At 37.4% G+C, this 19341-nt stretch overlaps 1 non-coding gene across 1 annotated transcript; it reads left to right on the top strand.

Moving 5' to 3' along the window:
• Positions 1 to 396: 396 nt before the first annotated feature.
• LOC141699346 (small nucleolar RNA R71) lies at positions 397 to 503 on the top strand. The gene has a single exon (XR_012565815.1). It is a non-coding gene; the product is annotated as a small nucleolar RNA R71 (small nucleolar RNA).
• The last annotated feature ends 18838 nt before the right edge of the window (positions 504 to 19341 follow it).

Here is a 19341-nt window from a genome sequence, read left to right as displayed (position 1 = left end):
GGAGCTTATTGCTGTGATCTCTGAAAGTTGCTCACAAATTGAGTTGATTCGCTATAATTAGCACACTGCTCAGTTTCATGCGCCCCCACACAAAGCTCACAAACACTAGTGATTTGATTAACCCCATAATTTGCCAAATAGTCCACTTTCATCATCAAAGCTTGAAGTTGAGCAGCTATAGCAGTGGCTGTATCCACTTCCATAATTCCTGCTACCTTGCCTTGCAACATTCTTTGCATAGGATTCTGGTATTCATTAGCTGCCATGAGCTCAATCAACTCATAAGCTTCATTATAGCTTTTGGCCTATAAGGCTCCACTAGATGCTGCATCGAGCATAGGCCTAGACTGAGAGCCCAAACCATTGTAGAAACAGTTTATAATCATCCAATCAGGCATGTCATGGTGTGGGCACTTCCTTAGCATCTCCTTATATCGATCCCAAGCCTCACACAGAGATTCTCCAGTTTGCTGAGCAAACTGAATAAGAGCATTCCTGATTGCAACAGTCTTCGCCATAGGAAAGAATTTAGTGAGAAATTTTTGAGCAAGATCCTCCCATTTGGTGATAGACCTTGGTGGTAAAGAATGTAACCAGCACTTTGCTTTATCCCTCAGAGAGAATGGGAAGAGTCGCAGCTTGATAGCATTTTCAGTCACCCCATTGAACTTGAAAGTGTCGCAGATCTCGATGAAATTCCTGATGTGCATGTTGGGGTCTTTTGTTGGATAATCCCCAAACTGAACTGAGTTCTGTATCATCTGAATTGTGCTTGACTTGATCTCAAAAGTGTTAGCCGAGATGGCGGGTCTGATGATGCTTGACTGAATATCATTGATCTTAGGCTGAGAATAGTCCATCAGAGCCTTGGAATTTTCTTCTTGATCTCCCATCACTACTAAAGCTGGTTCCTCGACTTTCTCTTCTTCTTATACTTTCTCTTCATCCTTAAAAACTTCCCTTCGAATCACTACAGCTTCTTCCTCAGCTTGATCCAGAGTTCTCTTACGAGCCCGCGAACGTGTATGCATACACGCTCGCTAGCGTACCTGAAACACGACAAGGAAAAGAGTAAGTAATAATGTCTAAGTCAATGAACTTTAACGATCACTGATGACAAACACATAAACTAAAAGTTAACACCGTTCCCCGGCAGCAGCGCCAAAAACTTAGTAGTCGCTAAACACTCGCTAAAATTCACGCAAGTATACGCGTTCGCAAGTAGTATAAGATATAAATCAGATTTGTTCCCACAAAGACTGGTTTAGGTTAACTTTGTAATTTATGCACTTATGCAACAATGTTATGGCTATTATTAAATGCTAAGATGAATAACAATTTGGGTTTTAATTATACTACGATTAACTATTGAGAATTATACTAGAGAACATTAATTAAAGAGAGTAAAGAGAATTGAATAATATATAACACAAACATGGGATTCTAACTTCATTAAGTACTTCATTCAATAGCCTTTTCATTCTTAACCTTAGCATGTAATGGTGATGACACTAATCAGATAACACGAAACTGTTAAACGCCAACTTTCATTGAACGAATACCATACTACCAAACATCCACAAAAGAGATAGAAGCTGAATAGACACCAATTATATTGAGACCCTATATGCCTATAGAATTTGACAACATAACGGTTTAATGTACAAGTTATCTATCGTGATTATATAGGGCAAGTAAGATGGTTAAAATTACCTATGAATCATGCATAACAATACACATGAACCTATGCTAGCATGGCAAGTTCTAAACCCTTAAATTCACTGTCGCTTCATTAATAATTAATACGCTATCTTATAAGTTCATGATGCTCATAAGATGAATAAGCACAACCAATACTAGGTTATCATACAATCACCACACACTAAGGCATCGAAACAAATCAACTAAAGAAATTCATAAATAAATCCGCTAGAATCCCATGATAACGATTAGCCCATAATCGGACTCATCCTCAACGTGGGTTCCGATGAAAACATGGTATAGTAAACGTAGTCTTTATAAACAAATAATAAACAAAGTACGAAATCCAGAGTATTAGGTTCAACAAAAAAATAAACGAGCATCCAAGATTATAACTTAGAACAAAGATTGAAAAGAATAAACTAGATCTTCTTCATCTTTGTTGAATTGTGTTATAGGTCTTCTTGTCTTCTTCTCCTTCAGCTCTGTTATGTCTCTTTATGAAAAATGTCTCTTATTTTAGTATATATAGTAGCCCATGCAAAGTAGAAATCCTCCAATCAGAAGCCAAGTAGAATCAGGATTTTAACATCTCGCCCTGGCGCGGGCGCGCGCTTGATCAGCGCAGGCGCGCTGTGTCTCTGAAGTTTGGGCGTGGTTGTGCGCTATGACAGCGCGGGCGCGCTGGCCTCCTGGATAAAATTCTGCTTCTTTCTTTTCTTGCTGCAATGAGTTGGCTTCCCGAGCTTTATTCCTTGGACACCATCCTAACACCATATTAGTAACAAAATAATGCTAATTCACCTGAATTCTGCATTAATGCCTGATATTCAAAAACACTAGAAAACACATTAAAACACCAATAACTTGAGTACAAATACACCAATTCAAATCTTAATAGAGCGTTATAAATGTCATAAATTCCACTCAACATCTACCCCAACAGTGAATGAACCTCCCAAAGCTAGAGTTTATGACATGTCTGTGAAGGATGCTATCATGGACATTGATGTTGTGGCAGGTACGCTCACTGTAAATTCTCTATGTGCTAAAGTGCTAGTGGATTCGGGAGCAACTCGATCATTTATTTTTCAAGATTTTTTGATAAGTTGAATTGTCCAGTTAAATTGTTAAGTGAGATTATGACAGTAGAATTAGCAAATCAGGAACGTGTACCTGTTAACCAAGTGTGTAAGAGCTATGAGATTGAGATTTCTGGCAATAAGTTTGATGCTGACTTGATACCATTGAGAGTTTGACGTTATTTTAGGAATGGACTGGCCATCTAAGCACGATGCTCAGATAGACTGTTGTAATAAAAAAGTAATCTTGAAGACGCCAGATGAGAAAGTGGTAACATTTAGAGGTCAGAGACAAGCAAAGAAGTTCTTGACGATGATTCAAGCTAAGAAGTTACTACGACAAGGATTTGAGCATTTTATTTCTTATATAATAGATAAAAGTCAGGAGCCAGTAAAGCTGGAAGATATTCCCGTGATAAATGAATTTCTAGACGTGGTTCCAGACGAATTACCAGGACTTCCTCCAGATAGAGAAATCGAATTTGCAATCGACTTAGCACCGGGAATGGAACCAGTATCTAAGGCCCCGTACAGAATGGCGCAAGTTGAAATGAAGTAATTGGTATAGCAATTGCAAGAATTGTTGGAGAAAGGAGTGATTAGACCAAGTGTATCCTCATGGGGTGCACTGGTACTATTTGTTAAGAAGAAAGACGGAAGCATGAGATTATGCATCGACTATCAAGAATATAATAAGCTTACGATCAAAAACAAGTATCCAAGACCGCGAATCGATGATTTATTTAGTCAACTGAAAGGAGCCAAGTATTTATCTAAAATTGATTTGAGACCCGGATATCACCAAATGAAGATCAAACTTGAAGATATACCAAAGACAGCTTTCAGAACAAGATACGGTCATTATGAATTCTTAGTGATGTCTTTTGGATTGACCAATACCCCAGCTGCATTTATGGACCAGATGAACAGAATTTTCAAGGAATATCTAGACAAGTGTGTTATTGTGTTTATTGATGATATTTTTATTTACTCAAAGTCAATGGAAGACCATGTGGAGCATTTAAGGATAGCTTTGGAAATTTTGAGAAAGGAGAAGTTATATGCCAAATTTTCAAACTGTGAGCTTTGGTTGTAGGAAGTTCAATTTTTAGGGCACATAGTCAGTAGTGAAGGGATCAAAGTGGATCCATCAAAGATTGAAGTTATTATGAATTGGGAAAGGCCAAAAATACCAACAGAGGTGAGAAGTTTCTTGGGATTAGCAGGATATTATAGAAGATTTGTTCAAGATTTCTCAAAGATTATGACGCCTTTGACAAAGCTTACCAGGAAAAATTAAGAAGTTTATATGGAATGAAAAGTGTGAAGAAAGTTTTCAAGAATTGAAGAAGAGGTTATTCACGGCACCTATTTTGTCACTTCCAGATGATCAAGGAAATTTCGTAATCTATACTGATGCTTCTCATAAAGGATTAGGTTGTGTTTTGATGCAGCATGATAAAGTCATTGCATATGCGTCTAGACAACTGAAACCTCATGAGCAGAAGTATCATACTCATGACTTGGAACTAGCAGCGATAGTATTCTCCTTGAAGATTTTGAGACATTACTTATATGGAGAAAGATGCGAGATTTATACGGATCATAAGAGTTTGAAGTATATATTCATGCAAAAGAAGCTTAACATGAGACAAAGGAGATGGTTGGAGCTGATCAAAGACTATGATTGCACAATTAACTATCATCCAGGAAAAGCAAATGTGGTGGCAGATGCGTTAAGCAGAAAGGAAATACTGAATGTGTTGATAGTACCTGAAGAGTTATACAAGGAATTTCAGAAATTGGAATTGGAAGTCAGAATTTGCAAACCTGATGAAGCAAAGATGTATAGTATGACTTTTCAACCAGAATTGCTAGAAAAGATAAGAAAATGCCAAGAGGAAATAATGGATTATGATATCAATCGTTTGATTGGAGAAGAGTTATGCACTCGAAGGACGATCAAGGTATTCTCAGATATTCATCCAGAATTGGGATACCACCAGTGACAGAATTGAAGAATGAAATTCTGCAAGAAGCTCACAATTCAAAGTATTCCATTCATCCGGGAAGTACCATGATGTACAGAGATCTGAAAGAGAATTATTGGTGGACAGACATGAAGAAAGAAATTGCGGAATGGGTTAGCAAATGTTACATGTGTCAAAGAGTTAAGGCGGAGCACCAGAGACCAAGCAGATTATTACAACCACTAAAGATTCCAAAATGGAAGTGGGAGCACATTGCTATGGATTTTATAATTGGTTTACCAAGGACGAAAGCGAACCATGATGCTATTTGGGTTATAGTGGACAAACTAACCAAATCAGCTCATTTCTTTCCTATTAATAAAAGATTCTCACTAGATAAGTTAGTTCATATGTATTTGAAGGAAATAGTGGTGTGTCATGGAGTGCCCGTGTCTATTATATCGGATCGAGATTTACGATTCAATTTAAGATTTTAGAGAAGTTTTCAAGAATGTTTGGGAACTAAGTTAAATATGAGTACGACTTATCATCCGCAGACTGATGGCCATAGCGAGAGAACAATTCAAACAATTGAAGACATATTACGTGTGTGTGCCATTAATTTCAAAGGAAATTGGGATGAGCATTTGCCCTTAGTGGAGTTTGCTTACAATAATAGTTATCATGCCAGTATCGGAATGCCTCCCTATGAAGCTCTTTATGAACACAAATGTCGATCACCAGTATATTGGGAAGAAGTCGGAGAATGTAAGATACTTGGACCCGAGTTGGTACAACAGACAAAGGAAGTTATTGAGGTTATTCAGAAAAGGCTAATTGCAGCATGGGATCATCAAAGGAAATATGCGGACCAATCCAGAAAGGATATGGAATTCAAAGAAGGAGATCTAGTGTTACTGAAAGTGTCACCGTGGAAAGGATTATCTAGATTCGGAAAGAAAGGAAAGCTGAGCCCTAGATACGTTGGACCTTTTGAAATTTTGAAACGAGTTGGCAAGGTAGCATACGAATTGTCGTTACCCCCGCACTCGGAGCACATTCAAAATGTTTTTCACGTATCGATGCTCAAGAAGTATAATCTAGATTCTAGGCATGTAATCGAGTATGAGCCGATAGAACTTCAGGCATATTTATCGTATATAGAGAATCCAATAGATATTCTAGAAAAGAGAGAAAAGGTATTGAGAAATAAATTTGTAAATTTAGTAAGAGTATTGTGGAGAAACCCAAAGGTTGAAGAGTCAACCTGGGAGTTAGAAAGCGAAATGCGTGAAAAGTACCTTCAGTTATTTACTTAGGAGATTCTAAGGACATAATCCTTTTAAGGGGGGAGGATTTAATATCATGGACATAACGTGTAATTGTTTTTATCAATAAATGATTGTTATGTGATTATTATGTGATTTTGGGTGAATTATCTGATGATTGGTGTTGATACGTGGATGTTTATATATAGTAAAGTATATGTATGTTATTTTTTTATGTCTATAATAAAATATAGATAATTAAGGTATTTTTATGGTAATTTTTAGAGCGTTATATGATTTTATATTAATTTATGAATTTAATAATTATTTTCTGAATAATTACAAAACTATTTTATAAAACCGGGAATCGTCCAACTCCAACCGTTTTTACGTTTTTACAACCCGAAACTCTTCCGAAAACTCCTTCCTAACCTAATCTGATAATTCTGGATATTTTCCATGTTTTGACTTTTTCGATCCGGATTACGGTTTAACCCGTGCGCGGCCCGGCGTAAAATTTTGATACAATAACCATTTCGATAGCATTATTTTCGTACAAAGCATTTTATAAAAAGCCCCGTCTTTATAGTTATCCAAAACTTTTGATGCTTATCCAAAGTAGGATGATGTTTATCCAAAATGTTATCCGATCAGATCATTTTTGCAGTTACTTAGCGGTTAAGCAACGTGTTTTTTGATCCAACACGATCCAACACGTACTAATATTCCATAAATATAAATAGCAGAAAACGAGTTGTTTGTTGAATAGAACTGCAAACAACGAACTCCTGGGAAGCCACCCTTTGAATTTGCACTTCCTGGAGTGGTGTTGTGCAGGTGGAAGCCGACCGGTGGCGGTGCGGTGGCCGTAACCGGTGACGCGGGGGGGCATTTCGATTTAACCCCCTGTAGTATGCAAGATTTCAAATTATGTATTTCTGTTTTAAAAAATTTACTAAAACAGGATTATTATTTTAAATATTTTCAAAAATAGTATTTTGTTTGTTTTAATTTCCTAAAATGGTTTTTAATTATTTAAAATTCCAAAATTTATTATTTTTAATTCTAAAAATTATTTTTAATTTGAAATTGAATCTAAATTATTTAATTAATTAATTTTAGTTGATAATTAATTATTTAATTAGTCAATTAATTTAAATATTAATTGATTAATTAATTTAATTAGTTATTAATTAATTTTAATTGATTATTTAATTAGATTTAATTATTTATTTTGATTTAAAAATTTCAAAAAATAGTTTCGAGCTTTAAAATATTATTTAAAATTATTTTCAAAACTAGATAATTATTATAAAATTATTTTAGAGTCAGATTCGGGCGTTTGAACCCTATTATTTAATTATAAAATGATTTGAAGACCCATTTAATTCGGAAAAATGTTCAAAAAATCGTATTAAATACCTGAAAAATCATTTTTAACCCCGATTCTTCTTTGAAAAATTATTTTGATCGAATATCGTACGTGTTATGTGCTATATGTGATCTGATTGCGGTATAGTATGACTATATGTGCGTTGTTTGGCTGTTTTTGCTGTAAATTATAATCCGTACGTCGGATTTGGGTAAAATGAAGGGTAGGTAGAAGCTTATAACGAATAGAATGAGATGAGAAGTAGTATTGATATGCACGTGTGATGTTTAACAGAGGAAGAGAGACATAGAAAAGGAAAGCAACTGGTCAGTGAGTGGGAACCAATTAATAAGTGCTAGTAAAGTAAAAACGGATTGTTAAGGCAAGTGCTTCTGATCTTTCTTGTAGTGTATTGCAAGTACTTATAAATTCTCTTCATTATGTTGCAATTATTCTGAATACTTCTTGTTCTATATTGCAAGTACTTTGAAGTACTTAACCCTAAACCCTGATTCGTATTGATCTTGAGCCGCAAGCCTGATTTCTTGTAAACCATTGATTATTGAATTCTGGGATACGAGCCACACATATCCGATACTACTCTACAAATACATATCCACCACATACTATTCCTTGATATGAGATTGCTTAACACACGAACCTTTGTGCCTTGTATAATAGAAGACCATTCCTTGTAACCTTTGAACCCTTGGTCTCTTATATTATAATTCTTTCCCTAAATTGAAAGTCAATCTTCATATTTACCTTGTTATATCTTCAAAGTGTTATGAATCACTTTATACTTCAAGATAAATGTTATTTATGATCCAGTTTATTGAATTACATTGTTTATCATGTTATTATTATAGAATTGGATTGTTTTTAAATATGGACCAGATTCGTGGTCGGACCAGATTCGTGGTCATAATAGGCCAATGTGTGCTTTGGATCCAGTATATAGAGCAAAGTTGAGAGCCTAATTGCTTATCAGGAAACTTGATTACTTATATCATATCAATTGATCATTAATAATCTCAGTGACTGTCATTATGACTTGCTGAGCTAGTTAGCTCACTCTAGCGAATCTGTTTATGTTCTTTTCTAGTTAAAAAGGAAACTGGTGGTGGCGAGGATCCCTAGTCGAGTGCGTAAGCTAGGTTTTCAGGTTGAAATGGGATAAGCTAGAGGAAGTTGTGTAGCTTGGTGTGTGTTAAAAGTTTGTAATAAAGCTTTACTCCAGTTGTAAGATAAATAAAATTTGGGATTTGGTATGATTGTAATAATAAGATTATGGCTTGTGGACATACTTTAAACTATTGTGATCCATGGTTACGGTAAGTAGGGTCATTGTATTTATTATTATTATATAAACAGGTTTATATGTGGTGTGTGTGTGTGTGTTGTGGACCCCAAACTTCTGACCCGGGTTTAGAGGGCGCCACAGGTTTGGTATCAGAGCTACAATTTAAAAATCACTGCCACAAGCCTAGATTGTCGGGTTCGGGAAGAGGGTTAAGATTAGAATTAATAAGTAGAAAAATAGAACGTCGAGAGGTTGAGTATGACTAAATAGCAGGTTATCGTATAATGTATGATTCGTGATGAGATTCGAGATTCTTATCTAGCAGTGTAACTTTCAGATAGCAGCGATGGCAGATCCCTTTATTTCGATATCATTTGATCACTCGGAGCCTTCAGTCGGAGGACCGTCATCTGATGCATGTCCTGTTCTTCCACTGGTGACAATTATAATACTAGTTGTGACGGTTGCACCATTGCAAGCTATTCCACTTCCTGGTGTGAGACCACCTATTTGAGGACCCCCACCTGTTGATTTTGACTCTACCACACTTTCGGTGGCAGGTGCATCTTTTCAATTTATTCCACACCCTGTTCCCTACCGTACGTATGAGGCTCTTCTTTTAGAGCGAGAAGCCTTGTTGGCCCAGATTCAGGAGCTAAATATATCATATGGACTATAGATGTTGACAGGAAAACAAAGGAGCTTCGGAATGAGATTCAGGTGACCCGTAGAATACTTGAGGCTAGACGTCATGGAGCTACCTGTGAGTATGCAAGCCCAGATGCTCTTATGGGGTGGGCTAGAAAAGCATTGGAGGATTTTGAAAGACTCGGCGGACCAGAGTTTCCCTAAAGCTAAACGACGAAGATGATGTGACAGCTGATATATGTATAATATTGTATAATGTGTATTATCGAACTTTTGGTGGGTATATAAATAAACTAGACTTGATGAATAATGAGTATTCATATTGTACTTTTGCCTTTAATAAAGATTTTGCGCTTGTGCCATCGAACTTTGATATATATCATTACCTTTTCTTTTCCAGCATTGTCATTTACTCTACCATACATGTTTTATCTTACTGCACCAGTTATAAAACTTTTGTGATAACATGTACCCTTTTCCCCTTAACTGCTTACATTCTGTAAAGAAGCATGCAATTTACTTAGTTTAACGATTGAAAATGTTATGGATCAAAAACTAAGGTATAATAATTGCTGTATTTATTACTAAGGAACGTGAGCTTTGAGGCTCGATTTGACTACTCTTGTGTTTTGTGACTCGATCTGCCTTAACAAGATGCCTACGTACCTTGCTGTATGCAAAGGATCAAGTCAAAAAACATAGTTCTGATTGATGGGGTGAGTCCCTTTATATAGATGTTGGAAGTCCTTGAATTGGACTTGGGTTAGGAGACTTGGTGGTCAAGTCTCAGAATTAGAATGGACTTTGGAGTCATAAGAAGTAGGAAGCTAATTCGTTATCCCATCAGGTTCCTTGGAGGCCAATCTACAAAGATTTATTTCTCCACTAGGACTCATCTTTCCAGCTGACTTATCCCTTTTTGATTAATTACGAAATTAATTAATATTTAGGGTTTTGGGTCTTCTCAAACGGGCTTTTCTGTTGGCCCAATTCTGATATGATTAATGCAACATTAATTACATACCCAGGCCTTATTTTCTTCTCTATCATTTGCCCCCCAACTTTTGGGAAACAGTGACTAGGTTTCGCAGAAGTTAAGTTCATTTATTCCCTTACAGGGTATCATTTTTTGAGTAAAGTGTGGAGCGACCTGCACATTTACAACGATTTACTTTTATCCCTATTATTTAGGAATTACCTTAATTTTCAGGAATTTTCCATGAATTCTGGGATTTTTCCTTAATTTTCTGGAATTTTCCCTGAATTCTGGGATTTTTTCTTAATTTTCTGGAATTTTCCCTGAATCTTGGGATTGTTCCTTGATTTTCTTGAATTTTCCCTTATCTTTGAGATTTTTCCTTAATTTTCTGGATTTTTCCTTAATTCTGGGATTTTTCATGATTTTCTGGATTTAGTCCTCATTTTCTGAAAATATTTATTTGTTCAGAAAATATTTTTAGGAATTTCCTTCAATCTTTTGAAATTTTTTAGGATTTTCCATCTTTTTCTTCCTTTTCTTTCTTTTTCGATTTCTTTCTTTATCTTTTTTTTATATCTGGTTCCACCAGGAGACCAGGAATCATGTTCGACCAGGATCCTGGTCGAATTAACCATCACTTCGCCCTGGTCGACAGGCTTTCGAGCTGAAACATTTCGATCTCAATTCCTGGTCGAATTTCGACCATGATTTTTGTAATAACCCCAAAATTTTGAACTTTTTGTAACCCTTATGAATAGTGTTTTTGCTGATATTGCTGAATAAGAAAACTTTTCATGCCACACTATGTAAGGGTTCTTTTATGGATATTCTGAGATTTAATTGGTACTCTATATGATATATAAGTGTATGTAAAGATCGTCAGAATCCAAATTTGAACCTTTTGATTTTTCCCGAAAATGCACCAGATATCGAAAGAATTGAGTATAAGGTAACAGGATAAAAAGGATTTAAATTCAAGGATTTTAAGAGAGGATCAAAAAAGGAATATAATGTATTGAGAAAGGTTAAGGGAACCTAAGTAATAAGATCCCGGGTATGATCCCTCAAACGATAAACGAAAACGAAAGTTAAGCGAACCGTATAACAAATCAGCGGTCATTAGCCAAATAATTAAAAGCTAATCAAAGAGATTAGTGGGGATGATGTCATCAAACCAATAAGAAGAGGACAAAGGTGGGAGGGTGACATCACATGGTGACATAAGCATGACCAAGCAAAGTGTGTTGTTGGTTGAATTAGAACCACACAAAAGTTACCATGGTAAAAGGTAATAAAACAAAACAAAACAAATCAAATTGTCAACCAACCAAGCCAAAACATTTCATTTTCACCCAAAAACACAAAATTATTTCATCTTCTTCATCAAAGCTCTCGGCTTTTCTTCTTTTCCAAAGAAAGAAAAATCAAAATCCTAGTTCCAAGCTTTGTTAATTAGCAAGGTAATTATCTAAGACTCCTTATGCATAGATATAGCTATCCTACAAGTTTGAGCTCCTAAATCATTCACAATCTCTTCCTAAAAATCATGGAAGAAGATGGTGAATAGTGTTTTTCAAGAACTAAATTTTTTTTTCTTGAAGTTTTGTTTAGATTAAGCTTGGATAAGGACATTTAAGGGTGATTCCAAGCTAATTACTTGATTCTCCACTCTCCAAGGAAGGTATAACCCCTCCAAACCCTAACTTTATTTGAGTAATTAGGTTTAGTTTTGTTGTTATAATTCATGAGAGGCTTGTTTGTTGTGAATGTAGAGATTAGTTTGTTTTGTGAAGTTTTTGGAGTGGTAATTCTTGAATTGTTGATTAATGAACTTAAGTGTAGTTTAAATTCATGTTTAAGAATAGTATAATTTGATAATGTGAAGTTGTTGGGGCTGTTATGATGAAGTATGGATGGATTTTTGGTTGGGATGTTGATTGTGAGTTGATTGTGAGATGATTTGGAGTGGTATAAATTTGGGTAATCGCGTAAACATAGCCGTCGTAATGTCTGATTTACTTTAGACTGTTTTTGTTCTTAATATTAGGACCAGTGAACTAACTTCTAGGTTTTGACCATTGCCATGATTATATAGTTCATGTTACGAGCTTCGTTTTGATATGTAGTTCATTTGATTCCGATGTACGGTTTAGGAGAAACGACCGTTTTAAGTAACGGCGTTTCACGAACGAATCATTACCCCTTGCCTTACTTTGAAACATAGGTTAAAGACCTAAAAGGACTAATTGGAGTATGAAACATTTATGTAAAGTGTATTAGGCAGTTGGTAAGACACTCGCGAAAGAGTCTCCTTAAAACTCTTAACGGTTAATTTATTAAAAATGGTGGAGCCGAGGGTACACGAGCGACTTAAGAGGATCAGTAAGCGCAAAGCGAGCGCTAGAGTCTAAATTGGTTAAAGTATAGATTTATAAGTGACTTTGGTTTAATTCCAACTTATATGTTGTTTATAGGTTACCAGACTCGTCCCAAGCCAATTGTAACCCCCAGTCGCTCAGGCAAGTTTTCTACCCGTTATACTGTTGTTGTGATGTATACATATGTATATGCATTATCTTGTGATAGATGCATGATGGTTAAATTAGAAAATTCGTGCGATATATTGTAGCATGTGATATGGTATATATGCATGCCTGTTTCGAAATCTTGATACATATATCTGTTGATTCAGTTGATAATACCTATGCTAGAGATAAGCGGTATTTGCGTATACTCTTAGTATAGGGGACCCAAAGGTGAACATTTTTTCTAAAACCGGGAGTCGATGCTCCCGAGTATATTATATATATTTATGTATATATATATAGATATAGTTTTCAAAACTATGAATCGAATAAGGTTTATTCGATAACTTTATTTTTATTAATGAATATTATTTTGAATATTCATTCGAGGGCTTATGACTCCGTTTATTTTATTTAATGAATATTATTTTGAATATTCATTTGAGGGCTTATGACTCCGTTTATTTTATAAATGAATATTATTTTGAATATTCATTCGAGGACTTATGACTCCGATTAATTACTAATTATTATTCTTTATTTAATTAAGGAATAATGTGTCGATAATCAAACTCACTTTTGATTATTCAAATAAAGATAGTACTTTCGTATAAGTATATCCTTTGTTATTTAATATTCATTGCAAGTATAAGTTTTAAAACTTCTACTTCAATTATTTTTATAAAGATTATTCTTTATGAGAATATTATTTAAATAATAATATTCAGATATTTTCTAATATATTGGGACTGATTTATTTCATTAAATCAGCATTACTCCAAACACTCTTTAAAGTGTTTTCGAGTCTTCAAAATGATTTTTAAAGGTTAGGACGGATCCCAAAACTCATTTTTATATTTAAGATCTTCCTTTTAAAGGGGATTTAAATATTCGCTCAAAACCTGAGGGATCCGGCTTTGTGGTGTAATTTATATTCGCAACAAGGTTGCTGTTTTGATAAAAGAGTTTTTGATTACTTACCCAACACTCGGGAAGTAAAATTCTTGGAACAAGTTAATCCATTAACAGGCATCGCCTGGGAAATATTGGTGAGTTTTCCTTTCCAACTAGATACGACTTCTTGGTGGAGCCGTATCAATAAGTTTCTACTTGGGGAAAGGGGGGACGAGCTTTACGTTTCAGAGTCATGGATTTCATCTGAACTAGGAGTGGCGTAAGTGGTCGAGTGGCACCGGCCCAGCCTTATTATATTGGCCCAAATGGCCTGGAAGTTCCGCTAAGACGGTACATTCCTTAGGAGTCCAGTGTTTGGTTGACAAGTAAATCCGACAGGTTCTCCTCTATATGTAGAAAATGGTGGGGTTGCACTACTACGACTGATCATCGTAAGTGGTCTTCCTGGCGCGGAAAACTCCCATAATGAGTTCATCATCCAGTTGGATAATCTGCAACACTACCTGTAGCATTTCGATCGAAAGGCTACGAATGGGTGGTCACCGAAGCATTGACAGGGTCAAACAGTTATAATGGTGTTTCCATTGAATGAAGTATCTCGTAACTTCATTTCCTTTAAAATATTTCAAAGATTGAATCTATTCAAGTCTTAACTTATGGTCTCATCTATGGGACGACCTTTTGAAACTTATTATACTTTGTACAGTAATAGTTCAAGTAGATTTCTAAAAATGGTATAAGTATAGTGAAGTAATTGGTAGCTTCATCTTCCTTAAAACTTATATCCAGTAAGTAATTACCTTACACTTGATAAAGGATTCTAGTAAGTTATCCATTTAGATACTTGCATTATTGTTTACACTATATATTATCTTGCGAGCTGTAATGCTCACTCTTGCTTCATTTCTTGATCACACAACAACAGTTAGGAAAGATGGCCAGACTCCAGCAGACCCCGCGCAAGCGCGTGGGAAGCGTCCCGCGTCTTCCAGTTGATGTTGTAGCTGCTATAGCTGCAGAGGTAGACCTATTGGTAGATCAGGCATTCTACTTTTGGGAACCAAATATTGTATAATTATAACTTGTGGCAGATAATGGCAATTAACTGTAAATTTATCAAGTAATCATTTTGGGTTGTAATAACTTTTAAATTGTGGATTCAAGGACTTGTACTTATTTCAATTTCATCTCTGAGACTATAACGGGTTATGGTGTGTGTTAGTATGGGGTCACAGCATGAGGTTATTAATTATTAATTAAGTGAAGTGATATTGTGGAAAGAAAGACCGTGACGACCCAGATCCCTGACCCCGGATCTGGGGGTGTTACAATTTTATACTTTTTTTAGCAGGAATTTTTGGTCATGATGTACTTTTTGACCGAATTATACCCTCTTTCTTGCCTTGGTCAAAGGTCATTTCGACCTGAAGTATTCGATTAAGATTCCTGACCAAATTTCGGTTATGATATTTTTTCTTTGTGCATTCGACCAAGGTTCTGGTCTTTTCGGTCAAGATATGTATTTTTTCTGACCGAATTAACCTTCTTATTTTCCTCTAATCGAAGTTATTTTCGACCTCAGGGTTTCGATCAGAAAATCAATTGGGTTTTTGATCGAACTGGATTAAGATGTCCTATATATTTTTTGGGCCATGCCCTTCCTGGGCTTATTCATTGGGCCTTGGCTCTAGGCCTTCAATTTAACTTCTAAACTGGGCTTACCTTTTGGGCCATGCCCTTTCTGGGCTTATTCATTGGGCCTTGGCTCTGGGCTTTTGTATTTGGTCCCTTTTCTGGAACCTTCTAGAATATGAGCCCATGAGATGGGCTGGGCCTTTATTTTCTAGCCCAACTTCCAGAATATTCTGGAATTTCTGGATTCTTCCAGATTTTGCCAAGTAATATCATAATTTTCTTAAAGCTTTCCAAAATTTTCTAAAACATTCCAGAATTCTCCATTTTTTGGGCCTAAATGGGCTTTTTCAGGCCCAATTTTCCCTCCATGTGCCTATATAAGAGTGAGATGGGAGTGTGACCTCCTCACACTTCTCATTTCACTCATTTCTCAAACACCTTCCTCTTCTCTCAACACTCCCAACACTCTTCCTTCTCTAAGAGTTTCCCGGCCATCTCCAAGCCTTTTCCGGCCTCCTTCCTTCCAAGGTTTCAAGGTTTCCTTCATCCTCCATCAATGGCTGATAAGAATTCCGAGAGAGAGGCCAAGATAGCCTCGGCTTCAAAAAGAGGTAAGGATGTCGAAATCCGCTCTTCTTACATGTCTTTGATAGATATGATTAATACTAGGGTGGACGAATATCCTTCCACTGCACATCTCGACTCTTTTAATCATTGCAACATATGGCACAATATAGATTACGATAAGTTAAATGCACGTTATAATGTTCGTCCTCCTCTTAGGCTAGTTTCAGTTTCTGGTAATGACCTTACTTGCCACTGGAAACCCGATACTCTTTTCGTTTACACAGATGCCCTTGATGTTGGGCTTAGGTTTTCTTTTCATCTCTTCATTCCTCACCGCCTAGCTGATTTGCAAATTAACCCCTGTTAGCTTCCTCCAAACGCCTGGAGGAACATTTTATGTTTCATGGTTTGTTGTCTTAGGGGAGGTTTTCTCTTATCTGTAGTTGTTTTTAGGAAAGTTTTCCAATGTTATAACAGTTCTTCGGGTAATTGTGGCTGGGTCTATGTTAAACAAAGGCCCAAGTATAAGCACATTTTTAATAGCGCCTCCATTCCCGACAATAACCAAAATTGGAGGAATAGTTTTGTCGGGTTAAGGTGGGAGAATGATGACTGGGGCACCCTCTTCAGATCTTCCTTCGGGAAGGTTAGTGATGGTAGTCTCAAATCCATTCACCTAACCCCCGAGGAAACTATAATTTATGATGAGCTTACTCGGGATGATGGTGCCACTATCAGTTGGACTCTTTTAGAGGAGTTCTCCCTCATCCACGTGGGGCTATCCTCTATTTCTCAACAGGTTATTTTTCTTCCCTTCTCATTTTTACTTTCTTTCATGCATTATTGGCACCACTTATTTTGTTTTTTCTCTTATTTTGCAGCTGCTAAGGAAATTAACGAGGATAATGTGCCTCTCGTTGAGGAGACTGCCAGGATGAAGAAGGCTCGCCTTGCGGGCCTGGATACTCGAGGAAAGGCTACAGAGCCTAGCTTCCTACGAAAGCACAAGGAGCCCATGGTGGAGGTTCCAGCTAAGGGAGCCAAAGCCCACAGTGCCCCTATTACTGTTCCTGCTCCTGTCTCTGTTGCTACGGGCGCCTTTCAGCCTCTTTGGGGATTCCGCCGAGGGGATACCATGGTTGGATCCACGAAACACGCATGGGATTGGTCATACCATGATGTAACCTCTAAGGACTTTACTGACGTGGTTGCTACCCCTGACCTGGAGAGGATAAAGCTCATGGGAGCTCAGTCCCTGGCCTCGGTATGACCCTTCCTTGAAATTTTTCTTTCTTTTTACTTGTAGCATTTTCTTTCCTTATTATATCCACGGTTATTCTTTCGTTTCAGTCTAACGCCTATTTTCAAGGCGCTGTGAGGCAAGCTAAATCATGGAAGAGGGCTTCTGACAAAGCTGATAATGCCCTCAAGAAGTAGCAGAAGAAGTACGCCGCTTTGGAGCGGAAGCTGAAGCGTAAGGAGGAGGAGCTCGGAGAGTCCAATGCTGAGCTAGTGGTGCTACGGGCCGAGAAAGATAAGGTGATTGACAACTACTTGGACTCGGAGGAGTTTACCCAGTCCATGAGGGTGAGGGACGACTCAGTCTTCCTTTGGTTTTTTAGGACTGGCTGGGACACGGCCCTTGGGACCGTGAACGAGGCATGTCCTGATATTAACCCGGCGGACTATGTCTGCCCTGATGACGAAGCTTTACTACAGAGGTTCCGCACCCGAGTGGTTGTCTCGGATCATATTCCCCAAGACCCGCTTCTTCCTCCTCCCGAGTCGTCTTCCAGGCCTGCCGCGAATGATAGCTCTTCCTCCTCCGGGATGACTGAGACTTCCAACGAGAGCGGAGGAGATAATGATATGGATGCTGAGGGCACCTCTGCTCCTTACAGCTTTCCTAGCCCTGCGTGGCTTATTTATTTTATCTTGTCTTTGAGACTTAGCTTATCAGACTTTGTATTATTTATTTGAACTTGTTTTATTTATCAAACTTTATGCTTTCATCTCATGCACTTAGTTTACTTGTCTTGTTACCGGAATTCAAAACATATTTTGAAAACTTTCTGAATTTCATAAATTGTTGGGATTCATCCCTTACACAACTCTTAATAAACCTCAAACTAAAACATGTAAATCCTAAGCAAGTAAAGCTTCAAGGTGCTTTTCAGCCTACTTGTCATATTGACAAGTAAGAATCGTGCTCAACCACTTTACACATAGTAAATCTTCAGGTTTTGTGCATGCCAAGTTCTCGGGACTTCAAAACCATCCATAGTCTCAAGCTTGTAGGTTCCTCTACCCTGAACAATCTTGACCTTGTATGGCCTTTCCCAATTTGGGGCAAGCTTCCCTTTCTTCCCTACACCAGAAGCTTCCACCTTCCTCAAGACTAAGTCACCCTGTTTGAAGAACCTTTCTTTAACCCTTAGGTTGTAGTAGAACGAAGCCTTTTTCTGATATTCCATTATCTTCGTATGTGCCTCATCTCGCACTTCATCAATTAGATCCAGGGCTAACCTTTGCCCTTCCTCATTTTCCTCAACATTGAAAGCTTGTATCCCAGGGGAGGATTGTGATATCTCTACAAGAACAACTGCTTCTGCCCCATATGCTAACATGAAGGGAGTTGCTCAAGTCGTGACTCTACATGTAGTCCTATAGGCCCATAGTATTGGGAGTATTTCATCCACCCAATTATTCCTCGACTTCTCAATCCTCTTCTTTAGTCCATCCAGGATTATTCGATTCTCCACTTCCGCTTGCCCATTGGCTTGCGGGTGAGCCACAGAGGTGAATCATAATTCAATTCCATTTTCCTCACAATACTTCTTGAATTCCTCATTGTTGAACTGTGTTCCATTGTCAGTGACTAGGATACGGGGAATTCCATATTGGCATATGATATTTTCACACAGGAATTGTGCAACTTGCTTAGTTGTGATCTTGGCCAAAGGCTTGGCTTCAATCCACTTAGTAAAATAATCAATGGCTACAATTAGGAACTTCCTTTGTGTCGTGGCCATGGGGAAAGGCCCAAGTATATCCATTCCCCACATAGCAAAGGGAATGGGCGAGTTGATGGAGGTCAGCATCTCGGGGGGTTGTCTAACGACAGGTGCATGCTTCAGACAACGGTCACACTTCTTCACATACTCTTTGGCATCAACCATTATTTTTGGCCAATAGAAGCCTAAACGGGTTATCTTATGAGCTAGTGCTCTGCCCCCCAAGTGTTGCCCACAGATACCTTCATACACTTCTTCAAGAGCCAAGCGTGCCTCATCGGGCCTGAGACATCTTAGGTAAGGAACTACATAAGATCTTTTATACAAAATCCCATCTATCAAGGAGTATCTTAGTGCTCGAA

This window comes from Apium graveolens, chromosome 11 (assembly GCF_009905375.1).
Source record: "Apium graveolens cultivar Ventura chromosome 11, ASM990537v1, whole genome shotgun sequence".
NCBI lineage: Eukaryota > Viridiplantae > Streptophyta > Magnoliopsida > Apiales > Apiaceae > Apium > Apium graveolens.
The sequence above is the reverse complement of the archived record's forward strand: the minus strand, read 5'-3'. Positions and strand labels throughout refer to the sequence as shown.